The following is a 22037-nucleotide window of genomic DNA, read 5'->3' as shown; positions in this document are numbered from 1 at the left end:
TGCCTACTGCGGGGCGGCCGAGAGGCGGCGCCGGACTCCCGCGCCTCCGCCGTTGCCGCTCTCGGGTTGCCAGGGCGACAACGGAACGCCGCGGGGCGGAGGCGGGGACAAACTGCGAGCGGCGCGGCTCCGCCCCTCCGGGGCTCGCGCCCAGGCGCGCTCCAGCGGCCAAGCGCGCACGCGCGGGCTGCGAGCGGGGCGGGACCGGCGGCCCGGGGAGTAGCGTGGACGACCTCCCGGAAGCCGCCGTGAGCCCTCGGGAACAGGCGGTCGGGCTGTGAGGCGGCGTGGCGCCGGGCGGGAACCGGGTGGCCTCGGAACGGGGGCTGTGAGTGCGCTCCGGGGCTCTGTGCATCTGGCTTGTGCAGGAAACTAACGGGGTAAAGTGTGACCTCGCCACTCAGAGCTTTCTGGTTCAAGAATGAGAAGCAGGGACTGGACTGAGTATTCAAATAAGTGTCCAGTAGGTTGGAGTAGGAATGTAAACTGAAAGCCTGGGTAGGAACCCGAACTCAAATCATAAATGAAAAGGGCCTGTCAGGGAAGGTTATCCACATGTTAACTTTTACCTGATGTATCCTCAAAGTATGGAAACTGCTAAAAGATGCGACACTTGAAAACGAATTTTCTCATAGCAGGATGTAAGAGTTAATGAAGAAACCCAGGGAAAGAAAGAAAAAAAAAAAAAGAATAGAATCTATTCTAAGTTAACCTTCCTTGCCTCCAGCCCATTGCTACTTGCACAAAGCCGTGGAGAATTGCAGCAGAGAGACTTATTTCTTGGCTCCTGTCCAAATGAGCTTGTTCCAAGATGTCTGGATGTTGGAAATCAAGGCACATCGTTCCACTTTTCTCCACTGTAATTACAGGGGTTTCAGGAGGCTCTGGCTTCTCTTGCTCACGACTTTATTAATATGAGCATTTATTAACTCAGGCACAAAGAATGGATTTTGTGAAAGGACTTACCGCTATATTAAACTTTGTAAGTTTCCTGAGTTTGAATAATAAGTCGTGTATTGAAAACAAGGAACAACTGTTTAAGACACCTCTATAAAAAATGATTGACAGTGCTATACTGGGGTGTATATTGTGAAACACGGTATCAGGTTGATATAGTGTTATTTTGGGAGTTGATACTAAATTTATAACCCGCCAGATTAAAAGAAATTGACTTCAGTATCTGCCATAGACAATAGCAGTGATTTCATCACTTAGCATATTTATTAATTAGAAGACACACGGAGCTACAGTATTGGATTGCTTGTCTCTCAGATGCGGAGTGTCAAGGACTGCCTCCCAGTCAGTTTTTCCAATGGAGTGTCACTGGGTATACCAGCCACATTCCAGAGCAGGCCTCATGCCCACCAGTAGTTGGCCAACACAAAAAGCAAACTCTATGGTTATGTTTTTGTGGAGTTTTTGTTTAATTTTGACATTTCTTCTTGTTGTTGTACTGATCTTTTGCTTGTTCTGGTTTTCATTTGTGTGCTTTTGAGAGGTATGTTTTGTTTTTTGTTTTTTTTAAGAGAGTTGGGGGTAGGAAGTTTAGGGTAGGGAGGTTCTGGAAAAAATTAGGGAGGGGAAAATGATCAAAATATACTGTATAAAAAAATTAAAGTGTGTACAAAAAGAAAATCGTTTCCTCACGCGGGGCTCTGTGAGGGAACTTGTGATGGCGATAGTGGGGAAGAGGGGACTGCTTTTCTTTAATTGATTCTATTCTGTCAGATGATTTTCTTGTTCAGTGAGTGAATGAATGAGTAGAGGAAACAGCATAATCAAACAGTCATCCATAACATGATGCCCCTAGCTCTTGTACATTCTCCACAGGGTCTGAGTTTCTGGAGGACAACAAATCTCTGTTGTCCTCATCTTTAACTGCGGCTCTGATCCAAACTCAGAACATGGCTGAAAATTTGCTCGGTTGACTTGGAAAAGGACCACTTAGTGGTGAGGCAGACCCAGTAGATCTTAGTTCCTCTCTCCTGTGATTCATGCAACCCACAGAGAATCTCAAACAAGGGAAGTGTAAGCTGTTGGTGAGAAGGGGGACGGTTGCTTGGTTTGAGTATGGAGTTTTGTTTTTTTGGTTTCCATTTTTTTTTATCTGATGATTTTGACAGGCATTATAGTACATTGCTGCAATCATAACACTTCGGGGTAAGATGAAGCAAAAGGATATATCACATTTGAGGACAGCCTGTGCTACACAGCAATACCCTATCCAAAAGGAAAAAAGGGGCAGGAGATTCTTCTAGACCCAAGTTGAAACCCCTGCTCTGACTCCTGGCATGATTCCCCTACTTATACCCTTTATCTTTTGAGTCTCAGTTTCCCATCTCTGGAGTCAGGAGTATGAAAACAGTCTATCCGATTTGCAGAATTTGAAAATGAGTAGGTAGAATTTCTAACAATCCTGTCTACCAAGGCTGTTGTTCTATGAAGGTTCAAGGAGACTTGAGCAAAGCACTTGCTCTAAGTGTTAAGAGCACTGGGCATTGACAAGGAAGAGAGGGGTTGGTTGCCCTCCCGGTGACTTGGGCTGACAATCCACGATTCTTTGAGACAAGAGGTGACTCAGGAGCAGAGACAGGAAAGCAAGGGCCACCCTAGACTTTAATGGTCCTCAACTCCTTGGGTGCTAGGCTTCTCAGATCTGACCTGGACTCTTACTGACCCTGCTCCCACAAGTGCTTTACAAAGTAATGTCCTTTTCATGAATCATTAAGCCTAGATAAAATAGCAGGCTACTCTTTCTGCCCCATCCCTCAAAGGGAGGATATTTTGCCCTAGGAAATGATAGAGCTGAAAAATGAAGCCTTTAGAGAATATACCAGACTTGGTTTAATCTTTTAAAAAAAATCCAGAAGAGCCAGAATACAGTTTATTCATCTCTGTATTCTTAGACCAGTGCCTGCCACATAGTGGTAAATATTTAAAAAAAAAAAAAAAAAACTAAAAGCTACATTTTAATAATTAAAAAATATGCTAGCTGGAGAGATGGCTCAGAGGTTTAGAGCACTAACTGTTCCTCCAACCAGTCCTTAGTTCAATGCCCAGCAATGACTTGCTGGCTCACAACTATCTGTAGTGGGATATGATGCCCTCTTCTGGTGTGTCTAAAGACAGTGACCATGTACTCATACAAATGAAATAAATAAAATCCTTTAAAAGAAATGTGCACAATTACATGAAACACATGAATCAATAAAAGGCTATAATAAATTTAAATTAAGTATTGGTAGTGAGCTCCTTTACTACAGTCTAAGCTTTAATGATACACCAGAATGATAATTCCTACTGTGACATTATAGAATACTAGGCTAAGACAAACAATCTAAGCCAGGACCAGAAAGAACTACTACTCAAGAAAGGTTCCAAGGCTGATCCCTGAACAAAACACCAATCCCCTTCTCACTTTATACTTTGCCCATGGAAATAAAAGCTTTGTGTTGAGGACACTTTGCGTGCAACTTCAAGGATAAGTGGTAGAGGATGTAAAGACAAAGTAGACATAGAATGAAGATTAAAATTATAAAATCCTAAAGCAAGACAAGTAATGCAGGAAGGTAAAAGTTAGTAATATCAAATGAGTAATGAGGAAAGTAAGCGAGATCAAGGCAGACCGTGCTGGGAATTGGCCTCCTCTGTTATCATTTAAGGCTCTATTTTGGATCTTCCAAATGCCTTTTCCTTCCCCCAACCTCCCGCCCCAACCTCATTTTCCTATTCATAGGTATTCTACAGACAATTGTAGAATCTCTGGTGCTAATTTTTATTCTCTTGAGCTAGATCATTTGAGCTCTATTTTAAAGAACTACTCTAAAGTTAGTTCCAGATTCTGGTTTCCTGGCTCAACAGCTGTTTCTACCAAGACAGGAACCAGAATAATTCTGTCACTTCACTGAAACTTAAGTTGGTACAAAAGATCTATCTGTGTAGCAACTGGCTTCCAGCAAATCTGCAACATTAGCCTGTCATTGTATTTGTTTTAATGTATCTCTAAAGTGGGGAGAAAATATATAAATTGCTACTTAATTGCTTTTTATATTTTTTTTATCTTGTGTCTTTCTTGATTCTGACCTTGTAACTTATTCATACACCCATGAGTGTTCCCCAGAGAGTTTATTATTAGGCTTAGTTATAGGACTCAGCTGATCACTGTGGCAGAAGTGCATGTCCATTAAACTAAAGTATAATTCCAATTATTGGGGGTTTACTAGGTCCCAAGTGCCTTAGCATATATTAGAGACATTAAAAATTCATATGTCAAATCTCTATCCTGAAAGAGCATATGGTTTAATTGGTGAGGCAAAATAAACTAGAACAAAATATGCTCACATAGCAAAATGTATTATTTAGAACATAAGGACTAAATTCAAAAGATGTGATGGCAGGCATGATGGAGTTTTCAGAGGGAAGTGAAATGTAGACTAGGCATAGATTTTTTGCTTAAATAGAAAGAAATGTGGAAGAACCACAGTAAACAGCAAAAAAAAAAAAAAAAAAAATATTTCTGAAGCCCTTGGCCTGTATTTGGCAGATAGCATATTTTAATATGACCATCTGAAATCCTGTTTGAAATGAAGGAAGGTGTAGAGGAATTTTAGTCCAGCAACATGGCTGCTCTGGAAAGGAATCATATCCAAAGATATGATGCAGCTGGAATACAGACAGACTCTTAGTATACATCTTTTATCCCCAACAATGAAGGTAAGGTCAGTTTGAAAAAGGAAGAAGCCATTTTTGAAAGAGATGCCTAATTGAGGGGCAGACAAAGTGATGAATCAGAGAAAGATTTGACAGAAAGCATGAGAGATAGAATATGCCCAACTCACATGAGAACAGCAAAGGAAAAGAGACTAGAGCAGCAAGAGAGAAAAAAGATGGTGTTGGGTGGGTATGGCAGTTTTACCAGGACAGTCTTACAGACACAGGATATATATAGAGAAAGCTAGACACAGATAAGGCAGAGTGAGCCAGAGAATGAGGAAGAGCCCGAAGATTAGAACATAGTGCCAAAGTTAGTATGAGACTAGGAAGAGCAATTTACTCAGAAGCCAAGAGAAGTTGGATTGAGTCAGTCAACTTGGAAGATTAGATTGTACAGAGGTAGATGCTTTCAGGCCTAGGCCTAGGGGCAGTTAGAACAGAGAAGGAAAAACTTTGGGCTCAGCCTAAGCCATGTATTTGCAAAGCTTGGGTATGGCCCTCATGACTTCATCTGAGGAAATAAAAGCAAAATTTACAGATGGAACTGAATATGAGTTATCTTATGAATGGGCTGTGAAATGTTCAGAATGCACAGCCCATGATGTGGCTTTCAGTGCTCCCAGATCTGCCTGGGTCAGAGAGCACCCAAAGTACTGTGTTCCTGTCTCTCAAAGTGTCACAGATTAAAGGCTTGATTTCTCAGATGGTAGTACTATTGGAAGTAGGAGCATGACTGAGGGGATAATGGCACTGTAGAATTTAATGTTTCCTGACTGGGGTTTGCTCCAGTGTTATTGGTATTCTTTTCTTCCTCTTTGTAATAGGAATACCTATCCAGTGCCATTATATGTTGGAAGTATGTGACTTATTTTTTTAAAAATTTATAGTTGTTCATAGCTAAGAGTTTCCCATAGATCTCAAAGGAAACTTTGGATTAAACTTTGAACAATACTTGAAACTTTAATGCTTTGGTGAGTCTTGGAGAAGGGTTGAATGCATTTTGCTTTGTGAGATGGATATGAAGCTTTCAGGACCAGGTATATAATGCCTACACCATCCTACTATCTTGGCATCTCACTCTAACTACTATCAACTAGATGCTTCATTCACTCTTGATTCCTCTGGGTGATTTCAACAGTCACAAGCATGGTCAGTCATCTCCTATCTTAAATAGCATCTCCCTTCAAAGCAGTATCTCAATAGTACCATCCTCTTCTTCCTTCACCCATAGATACTCTAAGCAGAGTTATTCTACCTGCTGTCCCTGTGCCCTTATCTTCCTCCCAAGCTCACAGAACCCTGGCATTTGCATATAATGTTCTACAGACTCTTCTGCTAATGTCATAATAACCTCCACATTTTCAACTTCATAGAAACGTAAGTCTTCATCTGCCCTGAAATCTGATCACTCACTTTCCATGGTCCTTTCCTCCATAGCATCTGGTGGTCCTCTTCTCCACAGCATCTGGTCACTCACTTCCTGTGGTCCCTCTGAACCACCCTCTTGAGCTTTGTGATTCTTTTGTCTGCTTTTTCACTTTGTTCTTCTTTGACAGTACATCTTGTTTATAGGGACTCATGTTCCCTAGGATTTGAAAGCTTCGTCTTTTCTTTTTATTCCATGTTCCCCGGGCAATATTCTGACTTTGTATTACCAACATATGTTGACAGTGAAGTGTGCTGCAGAGGGCAGCTGTTTACATCATGGCAGCCAAGTCATAGAGGAAAGGAGAACCACTCGGGCCTGCAGCCAATGGGCTCACGCTAACAAACACTCAGGATATGGTTCCCCCTCAATTAATCTTTCTGTAAACACCCTCACAAAACACCCAGACATGTACCTAAGTCTCCCAGGGGATTCTAAATCTACTCACATTGACAATTAAGCTTAATAATCATATTCTTTGCTACACATATCTAAACCTGTGCCCTCAATTCCCCTCCCTGACATTCAGAGCCAAATACATTACCGCGCACTCAATACTTGAACTAGAACTTCCACTAGTACCTCAAATGCCCAAATTTCAACCCATATTTTCTCAAGTGTCTTGTCTGAGCAAGTAAGCATTCCCTCAATCCAGGAAGTTATTCTTCCTTCTTGTAATTCCTCAAACTTGATCAATCTATAATCCTAGGCTAATCAACATCTGTCATTTCTCTCCTATAATCCATCAAAGCCTTCAAACTCACCCAAAGTGGTCTCTGCATCTTCTCTAAATACCCATCAACCTTCCACATCATGATTCCTAGCAAGCAAGTTACTTCCTGGACGAAAAGTACACACAAAGTACTCTATCCTGTTCTTCCACTGAAATATACTGAAATATATCCCCTTACCACAGGCCAACAGTAACACAACTAGCCAATCCTGGACTGTGATCACCCAAACCATAAGCCAAAATGAATCTTTTTCTCTTGATAAGTTGGTTATCTGGGGCGTTTGTTGCAATAAAAAACTTATCAGTAATGCTCAGTGCATATCTGTTGCGTAAACAAATCAGGTCTTATTTGGCTGAACTCTGATACAGATTTAGAGAGAGAAGGCCACAGACTGATGAAAGTCCTCCCACCCAAAACATTCACCACTCATTTCAAAATAATCGTTATTTTTAAGTAATCTTGCAGGTATATTTTTAAATTAAGGTGTTTAGAGGTTTAGTAATTTTGCTTACTAAACAAGTGTCCAGTTCACATAAGCTTATGTGAGGGATATTGTTTTTCTGTCAGTTAACTGAATATGAAGGGGCAGCTACAGATGGTTCACTTCTACCTTCAGATGACCAATCAACATATACACTGCTCAGTGAGGGATCACTTTGCTTTGCCTGCCAAGAAGCTCTGTTCAGTTTTGTAGCAAACAACGGGTACTTAGGAGAGAGTAGTGGGAAAGAGAACTGGTTGTTTCAGAAGAGAACACACTGCATCCATTCTACCTACTGACTTCTGTCCCTGACCTGTGGCCATTGTGCACTGAAGAATCAATACTACTTTGGAAGAGCTAAAGTGCAAAGTACAGTGGAATCATGTGCTCCTGGCCTTGACGACCTTGCTTGTGGAGCAGTGAAAACCATAGTAGGTTCCCAGCAGCCTTGGGAGGAGTACTTTGTGTGATCTCTGAGTAGTCTTGAGAGGAACAGAAATCCCCATTGCTACAGCTGAGTCAAGATGAGCCTTCAGACAGGGGAAGCAGTTTGTTCTTCACAGTACAGTCAAGAAGCAGTTCTCACTAAGCATGTGAGCCGAGATTCTATCCTTGGTCCTGTAACTGCACATGCTACAGGCTTCCACCCAGGCTTGAGGTTATATGGGGATGTTGGTGGGATGTCTGGGGATGAACACAGTAACTTGATGGCACTTACAGTCCAGTATTTTTCCCGACTCTGAACTTCCTTCAGTTCTCACTTGCTTCAAGTATGAAAGTCAGATAAAATCAAGTTGAGCCTCTGGATTCCCCTGATTGGATTGCACAGTGGTCCTCCCTGGTGATGGTCCAGTGCTGTGTCTTGCTTGGTGATACAGAGTTTACTCACGGCTGCATCTAAAACAGCGTTATGGGCAAGCTGACACACAGGCTGATCTGTGGTTTCCTTGGCATCTTGTTGTAGCCTTGAAAAGCACATAGACATAAGTTTGTCCTCCGTTCCTCTCTCCCATGATAAATAAACACAACAAGCCTCTAAGAAGTCACCTACAGGGCATTTTCAGTATTCACTTCAAAGTTGAACCTTCAGTATTATTTTCTCCATGGGAGTCAAGTGTACATGAAGAGACTCACTCAAATATCCAATGTAAAACAAGACCATCCCTGGTGAGCACACCACACAGTCAGTGCACACCGACCCACTCAGTCAAGCCCAATCCAGCTGCAGAGGCTGTGCAAGGAGATGGTGAAACTATTCCAAGAGCAAGAGGCCCAGTCTGCATGTCAGTTTGCTTCATTGAACACTATAGGGATCTAACTGTATTGCTTTATTGCTTTTGCTGGCCATGTTGGCCAGCTGTGTGTGTTCTCAAAGCCCTGACTCTTAGAAGATTGTTGGGAGAAAGATTCAGGTAAGGAGGACAGAGGACCCTGCCAAGGACAGCAAAGTCAGAGAACGCAGGTGGATAGAGAGGAGGAAGAGAGCCAGTTTGCCAAGGAGAGGTTCACTGGAAACTGGAACAGAGGTGACACAACTGGTATAATGTCTCAAAGAAACCACTCTGGAGCCCCGTGACAAGCCACCTGCTGAAATAAGGCTGCTTCCTCACCTGTTTGCTGCAACTACAGTGCAGCGTGACTCATCACAGTAAAGGTGTGTTTGTTCTTCCCACCCAAAGACAGACTGGCCAGACACCAGGGACTGTACCAAATGGTCACACTCGAAGGCCAGCTTTTTTCCCAGGTACACGCACTGTTCTAGTCCTTGCCAAACATGAGCATGTGCAACTCCCATGGAATTCTGCAAGGTGCATGCTGTCATTCCCAGTATTGCAGCAGAAGGACACAGAGACGCTGAGTAACTCGTTCGCAGTTACACAGCAGGTCATGAGTAGACTCTAACAGGTCTCTACTACCATGCCCTTATACTACTATATTTGCTGTTGAGGTGTACATAAAAGACAGGCACTGTGTTTTGTGATTTCTTTTAAAAACTCCAAATTGCTTCTTTGGCAATGTGACTGTCGTTCCAATCATAGGCTTTCAGAAGTATGTCCGGAGCAACAGAGTGCAGAATTATACAGGGATTAACTTGACTCCCCTTTAATTTATATATTTATAACTAAGCCCTCCCGGCACACTGACATTCTATTGTTAGTAACAAATGACTTTTCCACTGCTCACAGCCCGTGGCAGCACACCAGTGTGTTGTGACACCATCATGGCTAGGAAGCCACTGGCTCGGAAAATAAACGTGAATGGGGAGATATTTATATAACCAAGTTAGAAAAGTAGTTGGAAGGCACACAGAACAAGACATCAGCAGTGTGTGTTAGTCTTCCAGGCTTCCTGGAAAACAGATTTAAAAAAAAAAAATAGTTGGTGGTAAAGCCAAGGCCCGTGGTGCTGAAGTGGAGGCTGGGAACTAGGGATGGGGGTTGCTAGGTTGCCTGCAGAAATAAGCTTGCGGAATCTGGAGAGGACCCCAGGCCTCAGGATAAGGCCCAGATTTATTGTAGCTAAAGAATTCAATTCTCCTCAGCTGTGAATATTCTCTGAAAGGTCACATGACTCCTCATGAAGGTAGAAATCAGGGCTTCTCCAGGGACACGAGTGCTTCCTGGGGGCATTTGGTCCTCAAATGTGTCACAGCAGTCACATGACTTTAGTGGAGTCATTTGGTGATACCCTGAAGGGAGGAAGCACACAAGTCTTGTATTCTTACCCAGCTAGAAGAGTCTGCAAAGCTTTGATAAAGCAAAACAGAGAAGGATGTCAGTCGCCCTGGGAAGGGTGAACTCTGTTCTGCTCTCGGTGCTTATCCCCTCTTGCCTTCACATTTCTTCCAGAAATCCACCCCCAAATTGTGTTCTTTTTCATTTCAAATGAATAGCTTCATGGCACCCGTGAGTGTCTCTCGGCTGCAGATGCTAAGTGATACACTGCTGTGTTCAACCCACATGAGTATTGTTTAGATAAAAACCAATGGATCTGCATAATGTCTGTGTGGAAATACTAGGGCCTCAGCGTTCAGTTCAATATTCTCATATATCCTCCTTCCCCCAGTCATTTCTTACATAGAATACTTTTGAAGATATTTCAATAAAAAGAAAAAATTATGTGGGAGAAGTTAGTTTTCAAACATCAGTATGTCTCCCTTGATTAGATTCTAAATGACCACAATGGCCATAAGAGATACAAGCTCAACCAGCATATTAATTAATTATCTCAACATTCTCAAGGCCTTGTGATTGGGAAGTTTGATTATTTTAAAAAAAAAAAAACAATAACAACATTCATTTGTAACTTCAGGGCCCACTAGGGATTGGGCAGTGCACTTGATTTTGAGGGTAAATATGAAGAAAGCTTTGTGCTCCTCTAAAGTTTAGCTCACCAGCGAATTGTTGAAGACACCTCCCACCACGAATCCTAAGTCTGTGACAGATGGACAGCACTGTTGTCCTGGGGGAGCATTGAGTTTGGGCAAGCGCAGGGCTCCAACTCACAAGTGGAAAGTAGTAGGGGGCTGGCACGACAGCAGAGGAGGGTATGCAGCACCTTGTGAGAAGAGTGGAAGAAAGAGGGAGAGAAAAGGAGGGAAGGAGGGGGATAGAATGTCCCAGTCAGAAAATGCCACGTGCCACTCACTAGTGCAGCCTCTTCCCAAACACTCCTGTACTTGAGTACCCTATGTTTTTCTGAGTAGGTGGGCTCATACTGTTGTTGTGTTTTTAATGTTTTTGAACCAAGAGTTGATGAAATTAACCATATGGCGATTGAAAAAAAGTATAGAATAAAATGTTTACCCATCTTATACACCTGCATTGGTTTCTGATAACTCCACCAATGACAACTCACGATCACTCTGGACTGAGCATGGCTTGCCGGCCACTGAGATTGGGCAAGAGGTCTAAGCACTTGATTTTTGATCAAAGGCAAAGTCGGGCAAAAGCAAAACTACTGACTTTATTGTTACTTTAGAGGGGGGATACTAGTTTTACTGTCTGGGTGGTTATCTGTTCACTACTGTGCTGTGAATGAGAAAGCTTTGACTGTCGGGCTCAAAGCAGTAAGACATGATGCCAGCTGACAGTGTTCTCCATCTTCTGTTTGGGCAGCACGCCAGTGTGCACCAGGTGAATCCATCTGCCTCATCAGCCCAGCTATCCCCCCACACTCCACAGAACTCTATCGAAAGCTATCAGTTGCACTTAGTGCAGGAGAAACTTAGGCCCACTGGGCTCTCCAAGCAGCCTACATATCCTTTGATTCTGAGGGTGTTTGAGGCTTGTCTCCTGGGTCCCAGGCGACAGACACTTCTCTCTGCCCCCAGGAATGCATGCTGGAAGTAACTAGGTGACCAGCCTCCTGGTCCAAGGACATCTAATCATCTAATTACAAAAGAAACTGACAATTCCACCTGAGACAAACACTTTTGCATCCAGTTGGTCATCACGCTAGAAGGTCCATAAAGAGAGACCCCACTGTGGTTGGGAGAGGTACCAGAGACCCTCCATGAACCAGCCCCAGATGCGTACTTCTTCCCAGCCCAGGTTCTGGGCATTACAAATGGGATAGTTTCCAAGAGAAGCCTAGCCCTAGATACTGTCATCAGAAAAAAAAAAAAAACCAACAACAACAACAAACAATCAAAACAAAAGCCTCCTAGCTGACTCTGCCAATTCCCAAAGCAGTATAAGTTAATAAATTCTTGCTGTTTAAACTCAGAGTCATTCTCCGTGCTGTTGGCTACAAGAAAGTGACTTCCAGGATCACTCAGGGATTTTGCAGCTGCTGGGCTAGAATCAATTCATCCACTCACTGCAGAATTGGCCAGATGACTTCTGAGCCTTGGGAAGCAATGGAGGTTAAGGTATTACACAAGCCTTCTGCCAGCCTGGGTTTCTTCCTTCCGTTGGCATCCAGGGGCAGCTCCTTCCCACCAGGATCATGCAGTGCAAACATACCCCGTGACTGCTGGTCTCCAGGAACAGGCTCCAGGGCGCTCTGGCTTTTCCTGGAATCTTGCTGCGTGCAGGTGGCTCTGGCTTCTTTGAGAGGTGGCACCAAGCCGACCGGCTGCCTTGAGTTTCTTGCCACCTCTTCTCTCATAACTTGGTAGTCTGTTCGGAATTGAGCACAGAGTACTGCAGGGGTAGATGGGAGTCGTCCCACCTGCCTACTCTTGTTGCTTACAGGGAACGTGTGTGTTCTGGATGCGTGCTGGTGGTGTGGACTAGCGTCTTTCCTGAGTTAACCATGCCCTGTTAAGATCCTAAGTTGTCATCTGCTTCCTCTCTATGGCAGCACTCTAAGGCTGTGCTCCAGGGGACGGTTACACAGAAACCCGATAAATGGCTCCCCCTAGTGTACTGCAGCATAGCGCAGCGGCATTGTGCTCAATGCCCAGTGAGCACATTCATTCAGAGATAGATGTAATATATTTTCAGAGATACGTTCATAGATACATATAATATATCTTCATTTGGCATTCACACAGCGCTTGAGTTAAGTAAATAATTTTGTGTTATTTAAGTCTTTAAGGTGTCATTTTTTTTCCATAGTTTTTTCCTTCCATGAGCTCTATGGCCAGTTAAAAATGATCACTGCTAAGTTTCTATTTGCTTTCTGAGTTTATTTTATTCAAGATATTTTTGTATAATGTAGAAAAGAAGACGTGGGGAAGGAGAGGAGGAGCAAGGTGATAAGGAGAAGGAGAGGAGAGGAGAAGAAGAAGAGGAGGGGCGGAAAAAACAAAACAAGAGAAACGTTCGAGAGTAGGGAAAGCTTCCCAGATGGTAAACCTAGGTTATCATTTTGCTTATGGTCTAAAAAAAATTCAGTTGCAGCCAATTAGGCAGTATACAGTCCTGAGGCTAAGGGAGATGTGTGTCGAGTACACTTTGCTAAGTCATTAAGGACACCAATTCACTATGCAGTTCATAAGCATTTTACCAAGGAATACTGTCATTTTAGGATGCTTATGGCTCTGTAAAGTTCTAAGACAGAAGCAAACCATTTCAAAAGCTTAGTTGATTTTGCTTAGACCCTCTCCCTGACTTTGTTTATATAAGGAAGTATCAGAGCTCCTGGAGTAGTATGTAGAAATCCTCTGAGAGACGAAGTGACTAGGTGCCGGGTGAGTCTCCAGTGTCTCTATGTCGTGTCAGAAAGCCACAGTGGAGTAGTAACATCCTTGCCCAAGTGGAGAGCTGTGGTCCTACAAAACACTTTGTAGGAAAAACACCCTCCTAATACTTTCCTTAAAGAACCACTAGTTTCTATAAGGGGCTTAGGTACCTTGTGGACATGGGATACCTTGTGCCCTGACTGGCATCCCTGGAGTATGATAGTGGAGCATTAGCCCCGAATAAGCACCAGATCAACCCTGGCTAGTTGATGCCAAATGCCACCATGATCAAGTGATGGCTTTGCTCTCAGCAGAAGAATTCTCTCTTAATCCTAAGAGCAATATTTGATGCTGGTTGGGTTTTGGCAACTTAACAGAAACTAGAAACTGTTGGGAGCCGACTTTAAGCAGAAAGCGGCTAGAAGGCAGCTATCGGCTTTGCAGCCATCTGGAACCATATACCCTGATAGAGACTTGTTTTTCAACAGCCTACAACAGCTGAAGCACACGCTGACAAACATCTTGTTTATCCCACATAGCTTGTTTTGCTGTTTAGTGACCCCCAGCTGCATGGTGCACGTGGTAAAATGTTTTCACCTGTGTTTCCCTGCTTGTGCTTATAAACACCCAGGATTTCCTTGTAAGTGTGTGGTGTAGTCTTAGTAGGTATGTATGGGTGGTGGTGGTCAATAGGAGAGGTCAATATGAGTGAACAGGAGACAGTAAACGAGACTTGACCACACACCCTGTTTTGTCTCCATTCTTCACGGCGTCTCTTGCCCCTCCATCCCCACTCTCTCTCTCTTTAACAGAGCACTCAGCCCCAAAGCGTGGGGCAGTTCGAGCCTCAACAAGAAACATCTGGGAAGAGGGGACCTCAATCAAGGAATCACCTCCATCAGTTTGGCACATGGACAGGTCTATGGGGACATTTTCTTTATTAAAGATGGATGTGGAGATCCAGCCCACTGGGGACAGTGACATCCCTGGGCAGCTAAAAGAAAGCAAGCTGAGCAAGCCATGGAGAGCAAGCCAGTGAGGAGATTTCCCTGTGGTCTCTGCTTCAGTTCCTGCCTCCACGTTCCTGCCTCAAGCTCCTGCCCTGGGTTCCACAGATGATGAGCCTGGAATTGTAAGCTAAAATGAACCATTTCTTCCTCAAGTTGCTTTCGGTTTTCATGTGTATCACAACAACAGAAAGCAAACCAGGACAAGTATGAAGTAGTCTGGGAAATCTTGGCTTTCCTATTATGTACTTATGTACGGTCCTGCAGCTGCTTCTTCTACGGGACTATGCTAACATCTTCCCCCATCATAACTTTATTCAGAATCTGCTCTGTGCCCAGTGCAGTGCCAAGGACAGACACAGTGAGGCTAAATGAAGGAAGCCCAAGGGATGACACTGTAGAGAATCTGAAGCTACCCAGGGAGATAAATGTACATGGGAAAATTAGAAGCTAGCTACAAGGACATGCTGTAACAACACACCTTCCCCTCTCAGCTCTACCAGCTCACCCTGCCACACAGCTCACTTGCCACACTGCAAATATGCCCAGTATTCTGGCACATGTGCTAGTCATGTTCATAGCCTGGGAAATCTTCCTAGACCTCCAATGCTCCCCACGACCTTACCTTTTGCTTCAGTCAGATCCCTCTATCTAAGACAACACCTCAGAAGGGGGTCTGTGTCTCAAACAGACCCTTCTCCTTGCCTTACTTGATTTCGTCTTCATAGACCTCATGACTATGTATGCATCTCTCCACAGTTTTTTCATTATGCTTTAGCTAGGCTTGCTGGACCAGAAACTTAATGGGGGACAGGGATCATGTGCATCTTACTCGCAGCAGTTTGGAATGGTACCCTCTGCAACACAATTGCTATTTCCTTGCAAGGAAACAGGGTCTGCAACTCATGGCACTTTATATATGCTAAATAGGATAATGATAAAAACAACACAGTTTCCTATCTGCACATTTGAATATTGCTGTTATGTGCAGAGTCTCATAAGTGGGTCTGAATTTACAAGTATCTTTGTAGTGTGTGTTTGTGGGTGTATATATATAGTGTTTGTGTTGCTGTCTGTGAATCAGCTCATCATGGTACAGAGAAAGAACTCAGCCCTTATAGCCAGAAGACTCTCAATGCTCTAACACTTGCTAATTACAATGACAATAAGTGTTTCCATCTTCTCTGAATCTGGGTTTCGTCATTTGTAATTTGGGAATCAATGTACCTATTTCATAAGTTTGTTATGAATCAGACAGTTGGCTTAAAACCCCTTACTAACGAAAACTATTATAAAGAAAAACTGCTTTAGTATGCATGTCTGCCCTCCCTTCTGCCTCCTCTTTTTCATATTCCTCTTGATAAAGGGGCTCACAATCTGTAGCCCAGGTTGACCTATAACTATGTAGTTCAGGTTACCTCAAACTCAAAATCCTCCATCCTCAGTCTCCTAGACATAACTACTTGCATCAATTATTTATTTTAAAATTTTTTAAATTTTAAATTAATTTGGCACTAATTTAACTTTTTAATTTTTAAAGTTAACACTAGTTTAATTTTAAATTTACATGTAATGATGCTCACTCATTTTGAGTACAAATACTTTTGCAAATCTTCCCAATTGTGTAGAGCTCTTCCCAACTGTTCTGCTTGCCCCATTTACTGTCATTCTTGCTGTCAGAACTCCTGTCACCCACTGACCTCATCTTCCTTCCTATAATTTCCAAGGTTTCGTATTAACAGGTTTACCGTATACAGCTTTTGAGTCTCTCTCTTTAAAGTTAGCAAAATATGTTTGATGTGCATTGCACGGATCGACAACTTGATTTGTTCTTTGATTGAATTTCTTCTTCATTGTTCATCCATTCACTAGTGAAAGTTCATCTCAGCGGTTCCCAGCTGTTGTGGATTACAGATAAGCTGCTGTGGTTCATCTGCACCGTGCTTCTGTGTCAACACAAGTTTTCGTTTGTTTGGATGAGTACCTTCCTGTGAGATAACTGGTCTTATAGAAGGACAGCGTTTGAGGGATCTTACAGTACACTGCTGAACACTTTCCCAAATACTGCAGTGGCTCTAACTAGCGTTTTATAGTGCTGTATATGTATCTAAACATTAACATTCAAACTTAGGGTTATGAATGAGTTGGATTTGATTTGTATTGCCGTAACGGCTGATGAGACTGTGCTTTCATGTTCCTCTTTGCTGCTGCATTTATATGCATATGCACCTACACATACATGGTGGTTGAAGTAGCTATTTAAATTTATGACATGTTTTAGAAGCCTGTTCTTTCCATTTTGTTGGATTATGAGAACTTTATATATTCTGGCTGCAAGTCTTTTGGCATCTGCATATTCTAAAAACGTTTTTGTAGTAGTTTGACTTGTCTTTGTTCTTTTGACATTACTTTTGCTGCGGAAATTCTGAATCTCTGACTAAATCCAATTTAAGAATTTTTTATGTATGCATCACGTCTGAGGTCATATAAAAGGATTCTTTGAGCAGACCATATGATGTAATAATTTTTTTCATATGCTTTATCACAAAACATTTAGCTTTAGACTTTAGCCTGATGATTCATCTTGACTCAAGTTGTTGAAATCCTCCTTTCTCCACTGAATTTTATGGACTATATAGTGTAGTATAGAAAAAACTGACATCTTATGTAGATCATATACATCATTATATACATTTATATATCATATAATCTGTAAATATATTTCTCAATTTAGGCTTTCTTTGAGATTTATTATTATTATTTAATAATTATGATAATCATGATGATGATGATGATGATGATGATACAAGGTCTTATAAAGTCCCAGCTGGCCTCAAACTCAAGATGTAGCAGAGGATGGCCTTGAACATTAGTTCCGAGCCCCTCCGTGTCCCCTTCGCCTGCGAAAAAGACACGTGAGGCAGTGTTCTGGTGGTTACCACAGCGAGGCTTTATTCTTGTATAAGCAGAAGTGGAAAGACCCAAAGCCCGGAAAAGGCACTGCTTATATACACCCTAGAGTGACGTGTTCACTTCTGATTGGCTGTTCACTCATTACCCATAATACACCCCGGGATGGGCAGTGACTTTGGCGCGCTTTTTGCCTTTTGCACCTGCGCAGTCAGTTGTTTACTAATGGGAGGACAGGATGCCCGCGCCATCTTGTAATGGCGAATGTTGTCACGCTCACTGCGGCTCCTAACATCTCCCCCATCTATATATTAAAGATGGAACAGCCTATTGCCTATCAAGTGCGGCACCAACTCAGTGAGGGAAAGCAGAGGCCTGATCCCCTGTGCAAAATGAGATATTGTAATGGGTTTCTTCTCTCGTAGTCATGCAATGAGGAATACTTCCCATACACATCTCGATGCCTTTTGGCGGGGAAAGGAAGCCTCCACCCTGGGGCGCCACCAGGGGAGGTTTCTTGGCATCAAACCTTTGTGCAATCAGGCATACTTTTGGGAAATCTATCCACACTCGTGGAACATTCCCTGTCGAGTACCCACTCGCAAACACCTCTAAATATTCAGGTACCACAGTTATTCAGGCAAGGGCTGGCTAGACTTAGACCTCTCATCGACCCAGTGCAATGGGCTGAACCCTTGGGGTGCATCAACTGAGGGTCTCAGTCATCAGCTACTTTCTTAGCCTAGATAGCCAAATTTCAGGGGGAGATGTTTGCTCAAGGCTACGAGTGCTTGGGCGATAGCGACCTTGTCACGTTTTTGTTGGGCTCTGAGCTTGCAGACCAACCATAACATGAACACTAATCCACAACATAGGGCTGCACCAAACAGGCCTATCCCCACCCTTTAAGAAAGAAAAAGCAGAGGTAAGCCAAGAAGTAAAATTGCCAGGGGTAACAGGGTCCACTCATGTTCCATCAAGGCTCAAGATCCGGATTTGCAATTGCTGCTGCACCTGGTCCAACTCCCCAGTCCAATTCCCTTTTAAATAAGCAGAAAGATTATGGCTTTGAATAAATGTATCATTCATAAATCTCAGAGGTGTAATACCTAGATGTGGGGTTGTTGACACGCAGCTCATTTGAACCACATCGGTGAGCTGCTCCACATGGGCTTGGAGCAAATCAACTCTCTGATTGACCAGCAGAATGTCTGATGTCAATTATGCATCCACTTTCTATAGAATGGTCAAAGCCTCAGAAGTCTTTTCTGAAATTTGATTAACAACAGTAGCTGCTGTAACCTGATCAGCCAAGGCTGTGCCGGCTGTCACAGCTGTAGCTGCAGAGATGGTAATAGCAGTGATAATGGCTGCAGTAATGCCAAAGTCTCTTTTATGTCTCAATAATGATGTAGTAGGGAAAGTTTCAGGATCAGCTTCTACTGGGATGGGCACAAAGGTAGGCACGTGCACAACCAAGGCTAGGTCTAGTGATCCATTCCAGCATTGTGCTAAAAAGCATGTAACATTCTTACAATCCAAGATATCAGAATTATTTTGAAAGTTAACATAAAGAAAAATGGGGGTCCACACACACCGACACCGGTTGTGCAGATGCATTCCTAAACACCTTATTAATTTTAATGTTATTCAAATGGCTAGAGATATTAGATCGTGTAGCTGAAACATTTTGTACTTCATGAAATATACCATTCAACAAGACAAAGGCAGATACACCTTTTTTAACATTCTAAACAGTGGCTACAACACATAATTTAATTGTGTTGAAGCAGGGTAAACTCAAGAAAATACACATATGATTTAATTACATATACTGTCTTCTCAATAGATGAGGCATCTGTAAATATAGTAAATATAGCAAACATCTTTTATATGGTCTGCATGCATAGTAAATTTTAGGAAATATAAAAGCATGTATAGAGAAAAACTGTAACATATGATTATCAAATTTGTCTAAAATATTTGTCATGTAATAGGCCAAATTTAATAATTCAATAACCAATTTAATTGTTATGTGGAATAAAGAATAAACCTTTTATCTAAAATGTTTTTAGGATTTTATCATATAAACTTTATTTGTAAATGAAGAAAGACAAATCCATATTAATGGTTTCTTTTGTCAAAGGGCTGTTGTGGACATATGAGTAGTAATAACACAAACAGCCAACAATTTATTATAGTCTATATAATTTATCTGTTGATAACTAACAGCTTACTTTATTTTCAGCAAAGCTATCTATCTTTTATTAGTTAATTGTCAAGGGGAATTAGGACTTGCATCCCTTTGAAAATATCAAACAGAGGTTTAAATCCTCCTATGGTAAGCTTAAGATGAGGTTTTAGCCAATTAATATCTCTAAACAACTTTTAAAAATCACTAAGAGCAAATCAAGATTAAAAGTAAACCATTTTCTTTTTGTATGTACACCCACAAGCCAGAAGATGGTTAGATCCCCACCCACAAATGGTTGTGAGCCACCATGTGGTTGCTGGGAGTTCAGCTTTTATATTTTAAAAGTCTAGCCTTTAACGGCTGAGCCATCTCTCTAGCCCCAACTAGCTATTTTTATTAGAATTTTCTGTGTCACAATCTGATTAGGATATAACTGAGGTCTCAAATATTGAAAGACACTGTCTTTGAATCCTTTTTGAAGCAACAAGTACTCTAAAAAATTTTTTAAAGCTCGTTATATTGGAGCAAAGTCTTGCGGAAAAAACTTCTTTAGAGAAATCCACTAATAAAGTATCACACAATGAATAATATACACTAAAAGATTTAACCTCTTAATTTTTTTGTATTAAAGCAACAACAATATTTATATATATATAAAATATAAAACAATTAATCATTTTCTGAAGCAATGATTTCTAACAAATATCGCTTCATGGGCTCTTAAAAATTATGAATAAATTTACTGACTGTAAACCTCTCACCTTTACCAGAAACATAAAGGGATGGTATAAAAACATCTTTTATATCTATAATAATTCTATAAGCATTTACTGAAATGGCAGCTGGAGTATGCAAGTTAGGCTGTATAAATCTTAAATTTGAACTTTATTTTGGATTAATTTAATAACCAATCTTTTTTAGTCCAATGAATATATCGGATAAAAGCCAACCTTATTCTCTAATAATTGTTACATATATTAGAGGAATCCAAAGCATCTCATTTTTAACAACTTTGAACATAAAGAAATTAAAACAACTTGAACAATATTTTATCAGCAGGTACAGTTATACTCATGGAGGGAAGTAGGCATAATTTTAATGTCTCCAGCATAATCATAACTTTTAGCCCACAGACTGTTGTAAAGTTTTTGGGTCTTAGATTTATCCTTCTTCTCACAAGAAACAATGAAGACAAAAGACGAATTCCGGTAAACACATTTCTAGGATCTGGTCTGAAGACCCAGGACAAAAGGAGCTTTTGGCACCTGAGCTGCAGAGCTCAGTCTGCATTGTCTTAATTCAAATGTAAATGCGTTTAACCTCCCTCTGAGGCTTGGCTAGGCCTGAATTGTGAGATTTTGACTTTAACTTTAACTTTAAACCTTAAATTTAAACTGTAAACTTTAAAAGGCACATGTTGTATCTTTTCTCTATAAACATAGGCAAATCAAAAATTTTCAAACTCTCGGTTGAACTACCAACTGTAGCTAATGCAATATTGGCAGTTTAACTATGTTTTTAAGCCTCTTTCGTAATATTAGAGTATAACCATATTTTTGAGAAACAAAACCAATCTTTAACAATGTAAGCAATCTATTTTCTCTAAAATCAACACCAAGTAGATTACCTTTATGCTATAAAGTTTTGCTGCCACAAAACAAAGTGTAAAATTTAATGGAAAACTTGTAGTATTATATAACTCAGGCTGCTGGCGGATGCGCCGTGAGGACGGGGCAACCAAGTAACACTCAATAGCTGTAAACAATGGCAGCACTGCAAAATTTGAATGTACTGGCATGGGAACAGGCCAAGATCTAACTATGGCCCATAGTGGTATACTTATCCCCAAATCGAACATCAGTATCAGGAGAATCAGAGCCGTCATCTTGCAATCTAGCTTCATTCTTCACAATCTGCACCAGCCGTGTAGGGACCCAAATTGGATTGTCTTCACTTGTGGAATAAACACAAATAGCTCCCCTCCCCGGCCATGGCAGGGGCCTATCTCGTCCCTGACCTTGGAGAAGGGCCGCAGCAAGCCCTGCCTTAGTGAGGAGGCCTCCCAGGCCACAACAGGCTCTCAGCCAGTCTTGTAGCCCCTTGTTCCTATGAGGGACAATGGCTGCACGGCATTCAGCTGTGGCATTTTCAAAGATCATCTGTTCTAGCACTGGCATTGCTTGCTCTGGTTCCCCAAAGATTCAGCCATAAAGGAGGGTTCTTTTGTCCTCCACTCTCTCTCTACCAACCAGTGGAGGGTCCTTAACCTTAACAGGCTCTTCAGTAGCCCTTGTTTCTTTTGAGTACTCTTTTCTTTCTCCAGGATCTTTGGCCTTATCTGTTTCTCCAGGCTCTTTGGCCTGATCCCCAGGCTCTTTGGCCTGATGCTGGCTAACAGGCTCTGTTTCTGGTATGCTAGGGTGGCCCTCTCCTGAAACCTCT

General features: G+C 41.9%; 1 long non-coding RNA gene across 1 annotated transcript; it reads right to left on the bottom strand.

Annotated features, from left to right (window-relative positions):
- Positions 1-9905: 9905 nt before the first annotated feature.
- LOC143443395 (uncharacterized) lies at positions 9906-12662 on the bottom strand. Its single transcript, XR_013112350.1, has 3 exons — positions 12322-12662; positions 10749-10912; positions 9906-10043 (listed from the first exon to the last, which is right to left on the bottom strand). It is a non-coding gene; the product is annotated as an uncharacterized LOC143443395 (long non-coding RNA).
- Between the last annotated feature and the right edge of the window lie 9375 nt (positions 12663-22037).

This window comes from Arvicanthis niloticus, chromosome 8 (genome assembly GCF_011762505.2).
Source record: "Arvicanthis niloticus isolate mArvNil1 chromosome 8, mArvNil1.pat.X, whole genome shotgun sequence".
Lineage (NCBI taxonomy): Eukaryota > Metazoa > Chordata > Mammalia > Rodentia > Muridae > Arvicanthis > Arvicanthis niloticus.
The sequence above is the reverse complement of the archived record's forward strand: the minus strand, read 5'-3'. Positions and strand labels throughout refer to the sequence as shown.